Genomic DNA, 13754 nt, shown 5'->3' on the forward strand with positions numbered 1-13754 from the left:
TTGCAAAACCCATCAAGGGCTTTCCGGGTTTATGATGGGCCGGTGAATGCACAAGGGAATCGAGTTCTTTTTGAGCCAATCAATAGAGATGGAGCTAATATACAATGGTTTCACGACCATGTTACCGATCTCAAATCCGCTTATATCCATCGAGAGCTCCAGAAAGACTTGGTGAAACACATTTGGAGAGTGGAAACCGGTGAAATACTTTAAATATGTTTTATTGTGTGTTTTCATGATGTTTGTGTTTAATTATTAAGCTTGTGTTTAATTTCAGTATGTGTTTTAATTTAATGTGTATTTCAATTTCAACTTAATAAATAAATTGCATTTTATTTCTCGAAAAATTTAAATTACATAAAATGACGAGCCAAACCCAGATTTATTCTTAGTACAATACTATAACTACTATGGAAAAAGCACGCGACTTGGGTGATAACAATCCGAATATGTTTCATCGGTAGGTTGATCTTGACTAGCTTCTCCTTCATTAAGGATTGCTAGTTTCCTCTTGGTAAAATACCTTTTCGAGATTGGGGTCATAGCCTCCAAATCCATTGTCATGATCCTTGTGTCATTCTCTTGTTTCTTCAATCGTAACTCTTCTTCCGCCCTTGCTTCTTTCTGCTTTTGAATGTCTATGTACTCCGCATAATAATTAAGCTCACTTTCATTATGGGCTAGCCTCTTGGTATGCCATGATGCTTGGTCACTTGCAATGGTATGCAAAACCTCCACCCGTTGCTCAATAGGAGTCTTACCCTGTTTCTTTTGGCGCCTAGCTTCCTTTGCCGCCTTGGTTCCCATTGGTCTAGGTGGACTCGATGGAGCTGCCGTGTTGCTTTTAGGTGTCTCATTCAAATGGTCGTCATCCAAATTGATGGTTGGAGATGATTCAGTTGCAGAAGGAGTACCGTGGTAACTACTTGCATATGGAGATGGAGTAGTAGGTAGCACCGCAACGAAAGATGGATGATCTTTAACCACTTCCCAACATTCAAAGTGTGTAAACTTTTTCTTCTTGGCATTATAGTAACATGATTGAGCTTGTCGTTCCTGATTAAAAAACTTATATTAGGTACTTATTTAATTACATAATTTAAATAAATTGGATAAAACAAATAATCTAACAAATTAGATATATTAAAACAAATAATGTAAACAATGCTACATATTTAAACAAATTAAATAAAACAAATAATGTAAACAAAATTAGATATATTAAAATAATTAAATATGTAAACAATGCTACATATTTAAACAAATTAGATATAAATTACATAATTTAATTCATATAATCAAATAAAAATTATAATATATGATAAAACAATGTACTTACTTCGTCCATTAGCGAAGTGCCGCTAGCTATACGTTGTCGTGATGCCGCCAAACATTCGCCCCATTTTTTGCAAGAGTAGTTTGAACTTGTTGTAGTGAGAAGCGAGCGCGATTCGGGTTCTCGGCTCTTTCGGAGGTTTCTCACCCGGTTCTAGCACCCAATTTTGCATATAATCGCCATGAATTGTCTCCCACAATTTTTCCCTCTTTTGTTTGTTACCGTCATATTCATCAATGCTATGACGGACAAAAGAAATGCACATTTGTAAATCTTCGGAAGGAAGCCAATGGGTGCCCATTGTTTTGGAAAAAAATGCTAAACGAAATGAGAGAGGAGATGGAGGAAGATGTGAAATTTGTTGTGCACAAATTGGTGTGAGTTCATAACAAATTGAAGTAGTATTTATAGGCAATTTTTTGGGAGAATTTTGAAATTTTTGGGATTTTTTTACAATTTTTTGGGTTTATTTCCGTTATGATCAAATAGTAGCCGTTGCCAATTAATTCTGGCCGTTTGATCGAAATTTCTGATTCAAAATGGAAGGCCAAGATCTATTGAACCGTTGGCCAATCGGTGAGACACGTGTCAGCCATTCATTGGCTCGATTTTTTTTTACTGGCGCGTACAATCGCATTGCACGCGCCTAACATAAAAAAATTTCGCCTGTGCCTGACATCACCCACGGGCGGTGGGCTCCGCCAAGCGGACGAGCAAACGCCGGAGCAAAATTTTCTCGAGCGATCGGACGAGCACCACAAATCGGTTGACCGGGCGAGCAGCTCGCCTCCTCCTCCTCGCCGGTGCGAACTTCATCTTCTCCTGCTCGAGGTCCTCCGGCCGGTCCCTCCTCCTGCTCGAGGTGCGGATACTCTTAGAAAGTGTTTGGGTAAAGGAATTTATACGAGACTTTAAAATCTCTTTCCCATTGTCCGTCGTTTGGCAAAAAATTAGAGAGGGATATGAATGACCCTGGATGTTGAGGGAGGATATATCGAGAGACCTTCATTAAGGAGAATCCTTTCTCTCAATTTCACCTATAGAGGCGTCACTTTGAAATTCTAAAAGCTACTCGAATCAGACTTGATTTCTCGCGATTTGATCTCCTTCAATCGCTCATTCTCAGTTGTGTTCTATACTCATGGAATTGTGTATCTCTTTGTAATCTAGGGTTCTATCGTTGAATTTGGAGTGTTCAGATCTCGAATTTGGGTGATCTATCTCATGTGTTCTTCAAACTTGTTCTGGGTTCTGGGTTTTATTGATGAGATACGAAATTTGTTTTGGGTTTCAGGGTTGTGGTAGAACGGGTCTCGAGCTTATGGATTTTTTTAATCATCAATTTATCTGTGCATAATTTGTTGCTTATAGCCTTGAAATTTCAATCTAGTTATGAGCAGTTTATGGATGGAAAACTTCTCCTACCCTGATCTTATGTCAGGATGGTTTTGCTATAGTAGATGAAAACTATAAAGATTGGGGAGAAACAATAGAAGTTGGTTGGTTTAGGCTGTAATAATGATACCGTAAGTAGTCAAGATTGTTAAGAGTTTAAGTAGTTATAGCTCTTTAAGTGAGTGAACAAATTGGTAAAGACAAATACTTATATCTGTAAATGGGAAGGGCTGTTTTCATAATGGAGTTGCTACTTACAGTGGGCGTAGACTTTAGCTCTAGGGTTTCTGGCCTCAAAGCCCTAGGTCTAGATTGTTAACCCCAAATGATGCATGAGAAAAAGTTGGTTTTGGGGCTTCATTGATTAGCTCTAGCACTTGGGTCTATTCATCTTTACTTCAATAAAGAAAAATGAGAGATTTGCATCTTAATTTTGTGCTAGAAGATACTTTGAACTTCATCTCATTTCTGCATTTTTTTAGTATAATAATGAAATTGTTGATGGAATAGAATATTAAATCACACTTTAACTTTATTCTGGTATAAATCTCTAATTGAATAGAATGAATCACACTTTCATTTCAACTTCATCGTCTCGTTTTGGTGCTTTGCTACTATAAACTAGTACAAGTAACTCTCCTCTCCTAGAAAAACTAATTGTAGTTACTAGAGAAAAACCAGAATACTCCCTCCATAGTCTTTGTTTGTTCTCAGAGCATATACATACCATCTCTTTTACTATGGTTCTATAAATAATACTGTGGCTTTAAGCCCCAAGAATTGTATTGTTCTGTGGTTTACAATTGGTTATTAGTTGGGTGTCAGAGAAATGCAAGCTTATTGTTTTGTTTACAATGTTTTATCATACCATTTAACCTTTCCAGTTAGTGTGTAGGTGTTTATACTTGATTGATAAGTGATGATTTGTGAAATCTTATCTCTTCAATAACTCTTTCTTGGACAAAGAAATGGTGCATTTTTTTTTGCAATATATCAAGCTGTATTGGATCAGTGAAATTTTGCCAGCGTCAAGAACTGGCAGTGAGATTACTGGCTAACTTCTTGTAAATTGTTTTGGAATGATTAACTATTTAAATGTCCAGCTTCCCCTTATAAATGTGGATAGTAGGTAGTCATTCCAAGATATGATTCTTCCCCTGCTTTCTCTTTCTTATGTACAACTCATCTTTGTAATCTTTTATTAGTTTTCTTATGTTTGAAAATTACTTTGTTCTCAATTTAATCCTCTACTGAGGTTAGTAAATTGTGAAATAAACTCCATTAATTTACGCACATTTTATGTAAACCAAGCTCAATACTAACATAGTCTATTAAAACATCAATGCATACGGATTGAGAAGCATGCTGGTCCTTTGTTAGAAGCTGAAGAGTTGTACAATTTAGTTGATCGTAAATTGGTGCTGAGGCCAATAGAAATCAATGAAGATGAGGTTAGAACTGTTGAAGCAACTAATGAGTGGACTGCATTTCATGATTCATTGGCAATGGATATGTTTGCTGACTATCGAAGGTATCGAGATCAACAACGCATCAAGAACAAAGAGAGGTGAAGCCATAATTTTCTTATAGATGTTAAATTCTAACTATGAAAATTCAATTGTTGAGTTCTTCACTTCTTCAAATTTATGGTGTTATTAATGCCATTTTGCCCTTCATTTTAGTAAAAGAAAAGGCTTTTTTTCCATTTTAATGGGAGTTTAGAAATTAACTGATAGTAATTGGTGTAATTTGAAATTTAATGGGTATTTGAAATTTTCTTCATTTACAGTCTAATTGGTGAAAAAATATTTAATTAATTATGATAGTTATAGAGAAAAGTAAAAAAAAGATTAATAATGTCAAAAGAAAAGAAAATAAATAAATGGGTCGTGCTTTGTTATGGCCGGGCCGGTCCCGGGCCTTCAAATCCTTAAACAAAAAAACCCGAAAACCCGGGACATTGGGTGTCATTATGTAATTGGCTTTTGTAAGTGATCTTAAACTTATAGAATAGATACAATAACACTGGAACATAACCAAAAACAGAGTTAGGCTCGGAAAACCGGACGAGCTCGGCCCAGATGATATCGGTCCGGGTTTTACCCGGGCCCTGCAATTAACTGACCCGGACCCTGATTTTTTAAGAACAAAACCCGGCCCGTCATACTACAACCGGGTCGGACCCGGACCAGGGCCCTGAAAAAAATAACCCGGACTGAACCCGCGCCCAGCCCTATCATCACGTTCTCATCATCACGATAGTATACAACAGAAATTAAGCAACCAACAAGAAAAAAAAAACACATTTCGGTTACAAAAGAATGCTGAAGTCATGGAAATTCCCTTGAATAAATGAGACTAGCAATAAGCCAATAACCATCATTAAGAATAGCAATCACAAGAACCAAGCAAAAAAAGGGAAGTCAAATTTCAAGAAGACAGTCAGGAACATAAATCCTTGCTGTAAAGATACATATGCATATTGGAACGAAATGAGAACTATGTCAACAAACATTATGCCCAATCTTTGGAATGAACTCAAAGTTTTCCATTTTCGTAAACTCAAATCTCCCGACCTTGCATATGCACAGATAAGCGTCAGCCACGACACTAATTTCTCTCAGTCAATTCATCGAACACCCACCCGAGTCAGTGTCTAGTGTGGTTAATCTAGAAAACTCAACTTTTGCAATTAATATTCCAATTTTGCTGATGTGGCCTCTCATGGGTCATTTGATCTTCAGTTAATGGTGAGTATTAAAAATCAAGGATAGACAATGCCCAAATAGAGCAAAGGAGAGGATCCTAATCCAATGTGAAATGATCGGTAAGCTTATGGTGATAGTCTAACAAAGATTCTGCACTCTCTGCTGAAAGTTGCAAGGAGATTTAAGAGAATTAAAGGTTCCAATTTGGTTGCATGTCATTAGAGATTCCATCATATATTCCTAATCAATGTCTTTTTCGTTGACTTCAAACTGAAAGAGTAGTTAACTATTTCGAACCAATTTATCTAGTGAATCTTTATTGCTTGATCTAGCTCCAACCATTTTCCTGATCTTTATTAGTTATTCTACATGAAAGCCAGTGTGTTAAATCACCGATTTGTCTTGAATACCCGAGTGCAGACATGGTTCCCTAGTACGGAAATGCACTCATCTTATAACTAGGTTAGTTTCCCCATTTCATACGTATTACGCTTCACTCATCTTGTGTTCGTGTGACAGAAATTTCTAATTTGACAAAGTCCACTTTCTATTTGGAATGGTCGAGTGCCGGTCTTGATCTGTGCCCACTCAAAATGACAGTAATTGCTTTTAATGTCTCGAGTGCCGGTCTTGAGCCTCTTTTTCTGAAAAAAGGAAAAAAAAAATACAATGTTACATTTTTCATGATCATACATTCATACCCTGTATTTGTACAATTACACAATATAGAAATGGTTATTGACTTGGTTGATCAAGGACAATTAAGTGGAGTCTATAAGTACCTCCTTACCTTTAATATGGCTTCTCTCAAATTAAGCATAATACACAGGGTATCATCTCTGTTAGTGTTAGGCGGGCGCCTAGGTGCTAGGAGGTCACCCACCACCACGCTTTTTGGCTCGGCGGACATCTGTGACGTTTTGTAAATTAGGTGACCGCCTATGCGATCTTAGGTAGTTCTAAGCAGCCATATTCAGTTCTAGGCGGTCAACTATGTAATAACCCGAATTTTTAGAAACTAAATGTCGAGTATTTTTAAAGTGTTAAACTTATGAAATTAATTCAAGACGACAATTGGAGGTTTGCGACATTTCGAAACGAAAACGGAAACGTTCTCGGATCGTTTAATTAGAAAACGTAACGTTACCGCAACGTATAGATCGACTTTTATTCCGTCACTCGGTTGCGAAAACTTCCATCATGAAAGTCGTAGAGCTCATCGATACGAATTCATGGACACATCATGCGTTCGAATCGGACGTCGGACGCGAAAGTTATTAACGTCGGAAGCTCGGGTACTGTTCACCCAACCCAAAAACCTTCTCCGGCCGATTTCTCCACCATCCGACGTCGCCTCGTGTCGTGCCACCTATTAAACTGACGGGCTCGACGATCTCCATCTTTTGGGCTACGCCTTGCACTCCGGCGACAACCACACACGGCGTAGCAACCGCCGGAAGTTACTGCAGTGTCGACGCCGCCTCCTCCGGCCACCATAGCTCGAGATTCTTGGGGGGTTTTGCTTGTCTCAGTCCCAGCAACATTCCCACAAAAGGAATCGAGCCAAATCGAAGTGTAAGTACCCTAATCAAAATTTCAATTTTCTAGGGTTTGTGAATAGTACCGAATTTATGTTCTTCGTTGTTTGGACTGTTTAGGCTCTGATTTAGACCTTGGTGTCAACTAGGAAGTTGTTGGAAATATTGTTTAGGTTGTGGTGGTGAAATTTGGTGATGATTGGTGGCGGTCGGTGTACAGTAACGCCGCATGAATAGTAACTGTGAATAGTGATCTGTAACAGCAACTGTGAATAGTGATCTGTAAAAGTAAATGTGAACAGTGGTATGGTAAAACAGTAATTATGAACAGTGTTTTGGTAAAACAGGACCTGCGAACAGTGGTTAGTAAAAAACAGTTATTAGTAAACATGAACAGTGTTCCGTGAACAATGTTTTATGAACAACATTTAGCTGTGCTGAACTCGTCACCTGATATTTTAAGTATCATTTTCTAAGGATTTATCGTGCTATTCGGTGACTGACGAAACGAGTGAGGAAATTACTTTCAGGGTCGTGGAAGTTGCACGCAGGAAAAAAGGTGAGTAAAATCTCACATATTTACGAATCTACCCTTGTGGAGATTCAGGATTTTACAAAAGTTTTTAATATTGAATTACGACATGTATACGATATAGTGGATTACATATATATTGTATAAATGGTAATAAGTACATATATATATAGTTTGCTATATTATATATTGTTATGAATTCATTGAAATTGGTCATTTCGATGATGAGAATTAAATATTGAGCATGTGATTTGATTTTTGTACAATAAGATGTGTGATTATCGTACGTGGTTTTAACATGAGTTTGTTAAAATGTTTTGTCTTCGGACGAGTTTTTGTCTTCGGACGTGTTTATGAAATATGACATGTATATGATATAATGGATTATATATATATTGTATAAATGGTAAATATGTACATATATATATATATAGTTTGGTATATAATATACTGTTATGATTTTATCGTGATTTATGTCATTTTGATGACGAGATTTATATATCGAGCATGTGATTTTGATTTGTACAATATGATGTGAGATTATTGTACGTGATTTTAACATGGAGATTGTTAAAATGTTGATTTGTCTTCGGACTTGATTTGGTACAATATGATGTGAGATTATTGTACGTGTTTGGCAAGTCGGAACCTAGCCTTTGGCCGGGCGAAAGTTACGATACAGTTAGAGCTCTAGTCTGTCTGCCAGAGTCTTGCATGTGAGGTAACGGGTGGTTATCTGCTCATGAGTACTCATATTTTTGGATATTTGGTAGCGGGTGGTTGCCCAATATCGGCGGTGTATTACGAGAGGGGTAACAGATGTGTACCAGCGTTCTTGGTACCCGTATTATAAATGCATTTGGATAACTAGAAGGGTTACTTAATTTCTCATGAGCGCTTCTTTTCATATTTCTTTGGGACAACCAGATGGGCCGTCCATTCACTCATGAGTGCATTTATATTTGTTTGATTTGTGGATTTTCGTATATATATTAATATGCGAGTTATATTTTCATTTTACTCATACGAGCTATAAAGCTTACCGGGTTTGTGTTTACAATCCCGGTGCACCAATTCGATGGTGTACTGGATAACTCCGCAGGTGTGGATTAGCGGGAATTGACGGACCGTTCAGAGGACTTGAAGTCATTTATCTCCAGCTTGTGTGAGGATTTTGTGTGACTATCTTGTGAGGTTGTTGTGAGGATTATACATTTCCATTTGTTATAATGTTGAATTATAATTTGGTTTGTAATAATCGGTTTGACTGAGTTGTATTTTGAACTCAGAGATGATCCGCTGTGGCATTTTAAATGATTTCGATTTCATCGAGATTGTTTGGTGTTTAACGACTTTGAAATTTTGAGTTTTTAAGCTTGAAATTTTGGGGTCGTTACAAACTATCATTTGACATTAAAAAAAACCTAAAAGATGCCGCATCTCTCACTCTTTGTCACTTTTCTGAAAAATGAATCTCATTAGCAGAAGAAGAGGAAATAGATGTGAATATTGAGTTGAGTCTGATACTGAATGAGTTCGGAAATAATTTTGGAGAGGAAGAACTTGAGATTTAATATTATTGCATTTGTTTTATTATTTATCTTTGCTTCTAATATTTTATATAGATTTTCTATTTAAGTTATTGTGAATTTAGATTATTTTAAGTATTTTTGAAATTAATATTAAGCATTATTATATATTTTAATCATTAAAATAATTTAAATATATTTATATAAATAAATATTTAATAATTCGAAACTGCCTAGACGCAGTCTAATCATCTAGGCGCTAGGAGGTGACTATCCGTCTGCATACCGACTAGCGCTTTTTAGAACTTAATCTCTGTGCTTAAATATTGTATTTATCTATATCCTTTCAGCAATTGTCTTGTTCCATCTTGAGGTGGCCAACTCTTCGCGGTCAATTACTCCCAGTTGCCATGATGACGAGTACTTATCCAAAGATTATTTCATGGAAACCAGACACCAATTGTTGCTCAGGGAGTGAATGGTGTAGAGTGTGATGAGGAGACTGGTCATCACGTGATTGGACTTGATCTTAGTGGTAGTTTTCTCTATGCATGGCTCGATCAACTCTAACAGCCCCTCTTCCGCCTATGCAAATTAATGTAGTCAAGAAGTATTTCTTGGAATAATTTCGAGAGTGTTCTACTGGCTTTCATCTTACTAATGGTGCAATATAGAATCCTTTTAGAAGGCATCTTTATCGAAAGACTTACTTGCATTCACATATCCCATAACCTGGCATACCCCCACCCCCACCCCCACAAATATGAGCTTCAATAACACTATATTTTGAGTCCTGGCAATTCATCAAACATCGTCCCTGCACAATCTATTAATCTATTATCCCAAATTTCACAAGAAATAATTTTATAGGAGTAGAGTCAGTAGACAAACACAAGCACAAGTGCACAGCCCAGTGTTTGTAATAAAGGCATGACACTAGAATTGTTGTGCTTCCCAAAATACTATTGCCCTGTTTTACAATGCCCAGTTTTATAATTTTATTCAACGTCCAAACCTGAAGTCTTCATAACATGACATCGATCAAAGAATGACCTATTGGGCTTTTATGTAACTATGATATCGTCCATATGTACCATATCCACACTGATGTACTGATTCTTTCTCATTCGTATCTCTCCTATCCTTGCAGTACACAGCTACTCGCGACCATTCTAATTCTTGGCATTTCATCGTTATCAACCAAACAGTCGACAGATACAAGCACACAATCCAGTGATAGGATAACATGACGCTAAACTGAATTGCTGTGCTTCCCAAAAGATTTCATTAGCTGTACAAAAAGAAAAAAGACTTCAAAGAGTTAAGGTCACGTGGCTGGCAATTGGCGCCCCTTCTAAGCCATATGCACATTTGGATTGTTTGCTTGTTGCCTTTGATCATGAGGTGTTCTGGATAGTCAAAGTTGAATTCGAAAGAAGGCCAAAATGGAACATTTTTACGTCATAGACTATTTAAGATTTTAAGTTGTATATGATAACATTCATGGATTATTGAAAAAATAAAAAGCAGAATTGTAAAAGAAACGCAGCAAAAGACTGAGGAATACATATTGTATTTCACTATGTTTTGGAATAAAGTACATCATAAATTATATTGGGAAAATAGAACAATATAAATGAAATGACAAATCTACCCATACTCTATGGTTAACACTCCCCCTCAACCATATGCTCAGTAATTACCAAGCATAATGGTTGACGCAAGTACACAATCAAAACAAGCACAATTACAAGATGCAGAACAATTTTCAGAATAAGAACATCCCAAATCAACACCCAACATCCCCGTAGCAATACGAGCACATCCACAAATCTTGTCGGCATTAGCAATAGAACGCAATGGCAATAAACAATGGATGACCAGCTTAGAAATCTCATATGAACAAGAACTGAATCTTTTTCAACGCTCAACATATTCAACATTAGTGGCCAAGTCACTAGCAGTAGCAAGTCAAGCTTCAATGCGAATGTAAACATACTCACTCTGAACTTGTAGACAATAATCAGTTGTAGGAGAAAACAAGAGCATCTATAACCATGGACAAATCAGCTTTCATTTGCATATCACTCAAATGTCCAGAGGATAGGAAATACAACTAGAATTGTATATGAAGCACAATGGACAAATATACCAAGGTAGAGTTAAGAAGCAGCATGCAAGAACAAGATAAACACTGTAGCTATTGTCACCCATAACCAAAAGTAAGATTAGAACATCCACACTAGAGTCAAGACTACTATAACTTCATAATCCTCCAACATAACTCTACTAACATCAACTAATAAGACCTTCAACTCTTTTGTATCACCACAATACAAAAACATCTCAGCTGCTGCATGATTGTCTCCATTCATCTCTCATTATTTTATTTTATTTTGACTCACTGCACCATACATTTTTTTTCTTCATCCACATCTACGCAAAGGCAACTACCTCCATCCTCATGTACATAGAGGCCACTACCTCCATCTACATCTACATAGAGACCACTACCTACAAATACACTACACGAAGGCCACTACCTCCGATTGCACTGCACATAGGCCACTACCTCTAATTGCACACACTACACGAAGGTCACTACCTCCGATTGCAATGCACGGAGGCCACTACCTCTAATAGCACATCATTAGTTTTTGTTATACAGAAGCCAGAAAATAACAATTTGGTAGTAGGAAAACACAAACAACAGCAATCAACCGTATGTCACCGAAATTCATCACTTTGCAATCAATACAGAAAAACTGAAAATCTCTCCCAATTATATATACCAACTAGCAAAGGAAATCACAGCATCAAACTGAAATTGACATCATTGCACCTCCAATTCCACAATTCAAGTACTAGAAGCATAAAATTGGGAAGAGATTACCAAATTAGAGAAGAACCTGATGTAAGTAGGGGTTGAGGCACATGAGAATCGAGCCACAGAGTAACGCTGACAAGAGTTTGATGACGAACTAAACCCATGTGAGCACACTTCATCACCCCTATATCTCCTCTTCTACTACTGCCCCCATCAATTGCAATTAGAGCAGACGCTGATTTCATTGATAGATCATAGGAAAACATCTCTCAAAATAAACACAACCATTATATAGAGACATACAATCCATTCTGGGACTTGGCCATCGACCCATTGAACCAGTCCAAAAACAAAAGAAAATATATCTGCGTCATTTTGACTGCGACTTCAACTTTGATGTAAAGAAAAATGGAAAACTGATGCAGCAAGGCAGAGCAATCCAAATTCAGAAATAGATTCCATGGACCAAGTAATAGTAGTGCCAAATCAGAAAAAATACCATATGTTCCCCATACTCTATTGTACAAAATAAAGAGCAGAATTGTAAAAGAAACGCAGCAAAAGACTGAGGACTACATCTTGTATTTCACTATATTTTGGAATAGAGTACATCACAGATTATATAGGGAAAATAGAACAATATAAATGAAATGACAAATCTACCCATACTCTATAGTTAACCGTATACATTTGAATCCCAGAGAAGGAACAAATGGTAGAAAAGATGGAATCTGTAACAGTAATTGCCAATTTGCAGTTATTAAAAGGCATAAACTAGTTGCATTTACCAACGGAAGTGGAGGACAAACATATAATCAACATATTACTTTTTGTACATAACTGAACAACTAGAACAGTGAGAATTGAGAACTTCTCTATCACATTTTCTAACGTGGAATGAAATTAAGAATTGAATAATTGATTACGGGATAAGAGAATTTTGTAGTTTACTAACACATAGGAAACTTATAATGAAATGAATGTGGGTTTCACTTCTCATTAAGAGTCGATTTCTGTCAAAACCCCTAACTTGATATCCAAAGGGGGAAGTGGATATCAGAATCAATTTCTCAATCAGTTTGGGTATTAATTTTTGTTATCTAAACTATCATAATTTAATTGAGAATATTTCCGGATTGAGATATATATATATATACATATACAGTCCATATCCAGAGTGAAGTTCCAATTTTGACGCACTTTTCGGTCAATTTTTTTCACCATAAGCGATTCAATATTTAGGTATGCTATTCAAGATCATCTCTACAAAATTTCATCTAATTCGGACATCGTTAATGTATTGAAATTAGATTAAATCAATGAATGAATTAAAACTGTTCAACGTGAACCGTTAGTATAAATCTCAATTTTGAAAGCTCAAACAGATGAAACTTTGTAGAGATGATCTTGAATAGCATACCTAAATATTGAATCGCTTATGGTGAAAACAATTGACCGAAAAGTGTGTCAAAATTGGAACTTCACTCTATAATTTCAGAGTGAAGCTTCACTCTGAATAGTGACTGTATATATCTGTATATATATATTTATATAGTATTGTTCAAACCCGCAAATAAACAATCACATATATTCTACGGAATTACTTTAGGTCAGTTTTTCTTTTTCTTTAATAATATTCTCCATTTTGTTCTTTTATTTATAAACTTTATGATCGATAAGTGAAATTTAGTTGGAATTTGATTTATCCTATTGGGTATTAAAGGAAAAGAAAATTGGTGTAGTGACATTTATATGTTGTTTTGATGGTAAAAATTGGTGTAGGCGTGTAGCACAGTAGCTGTAATACCTCGAAAATTCATATCTAATTTCCAATGAATTTCCTGATATTATTAAGTTGGTCATTGTCCAATTTTATTTCACGAGGATGA

This window comes from Argentina anserina, chromosome 7 (genome assembly GCF_933775445.1).
Source record: "Argentina anserina chromosome 7, drPotAnse1.1, whole genome shotgun sequence".
Classification (NCBI taxonomy): domain Eukaryota; kingdom Viridiplantae; phylum Streptophyta; class Magnoliopsida; order Rosales; family Rosaceae; genus Argentina; species Argentina anserina.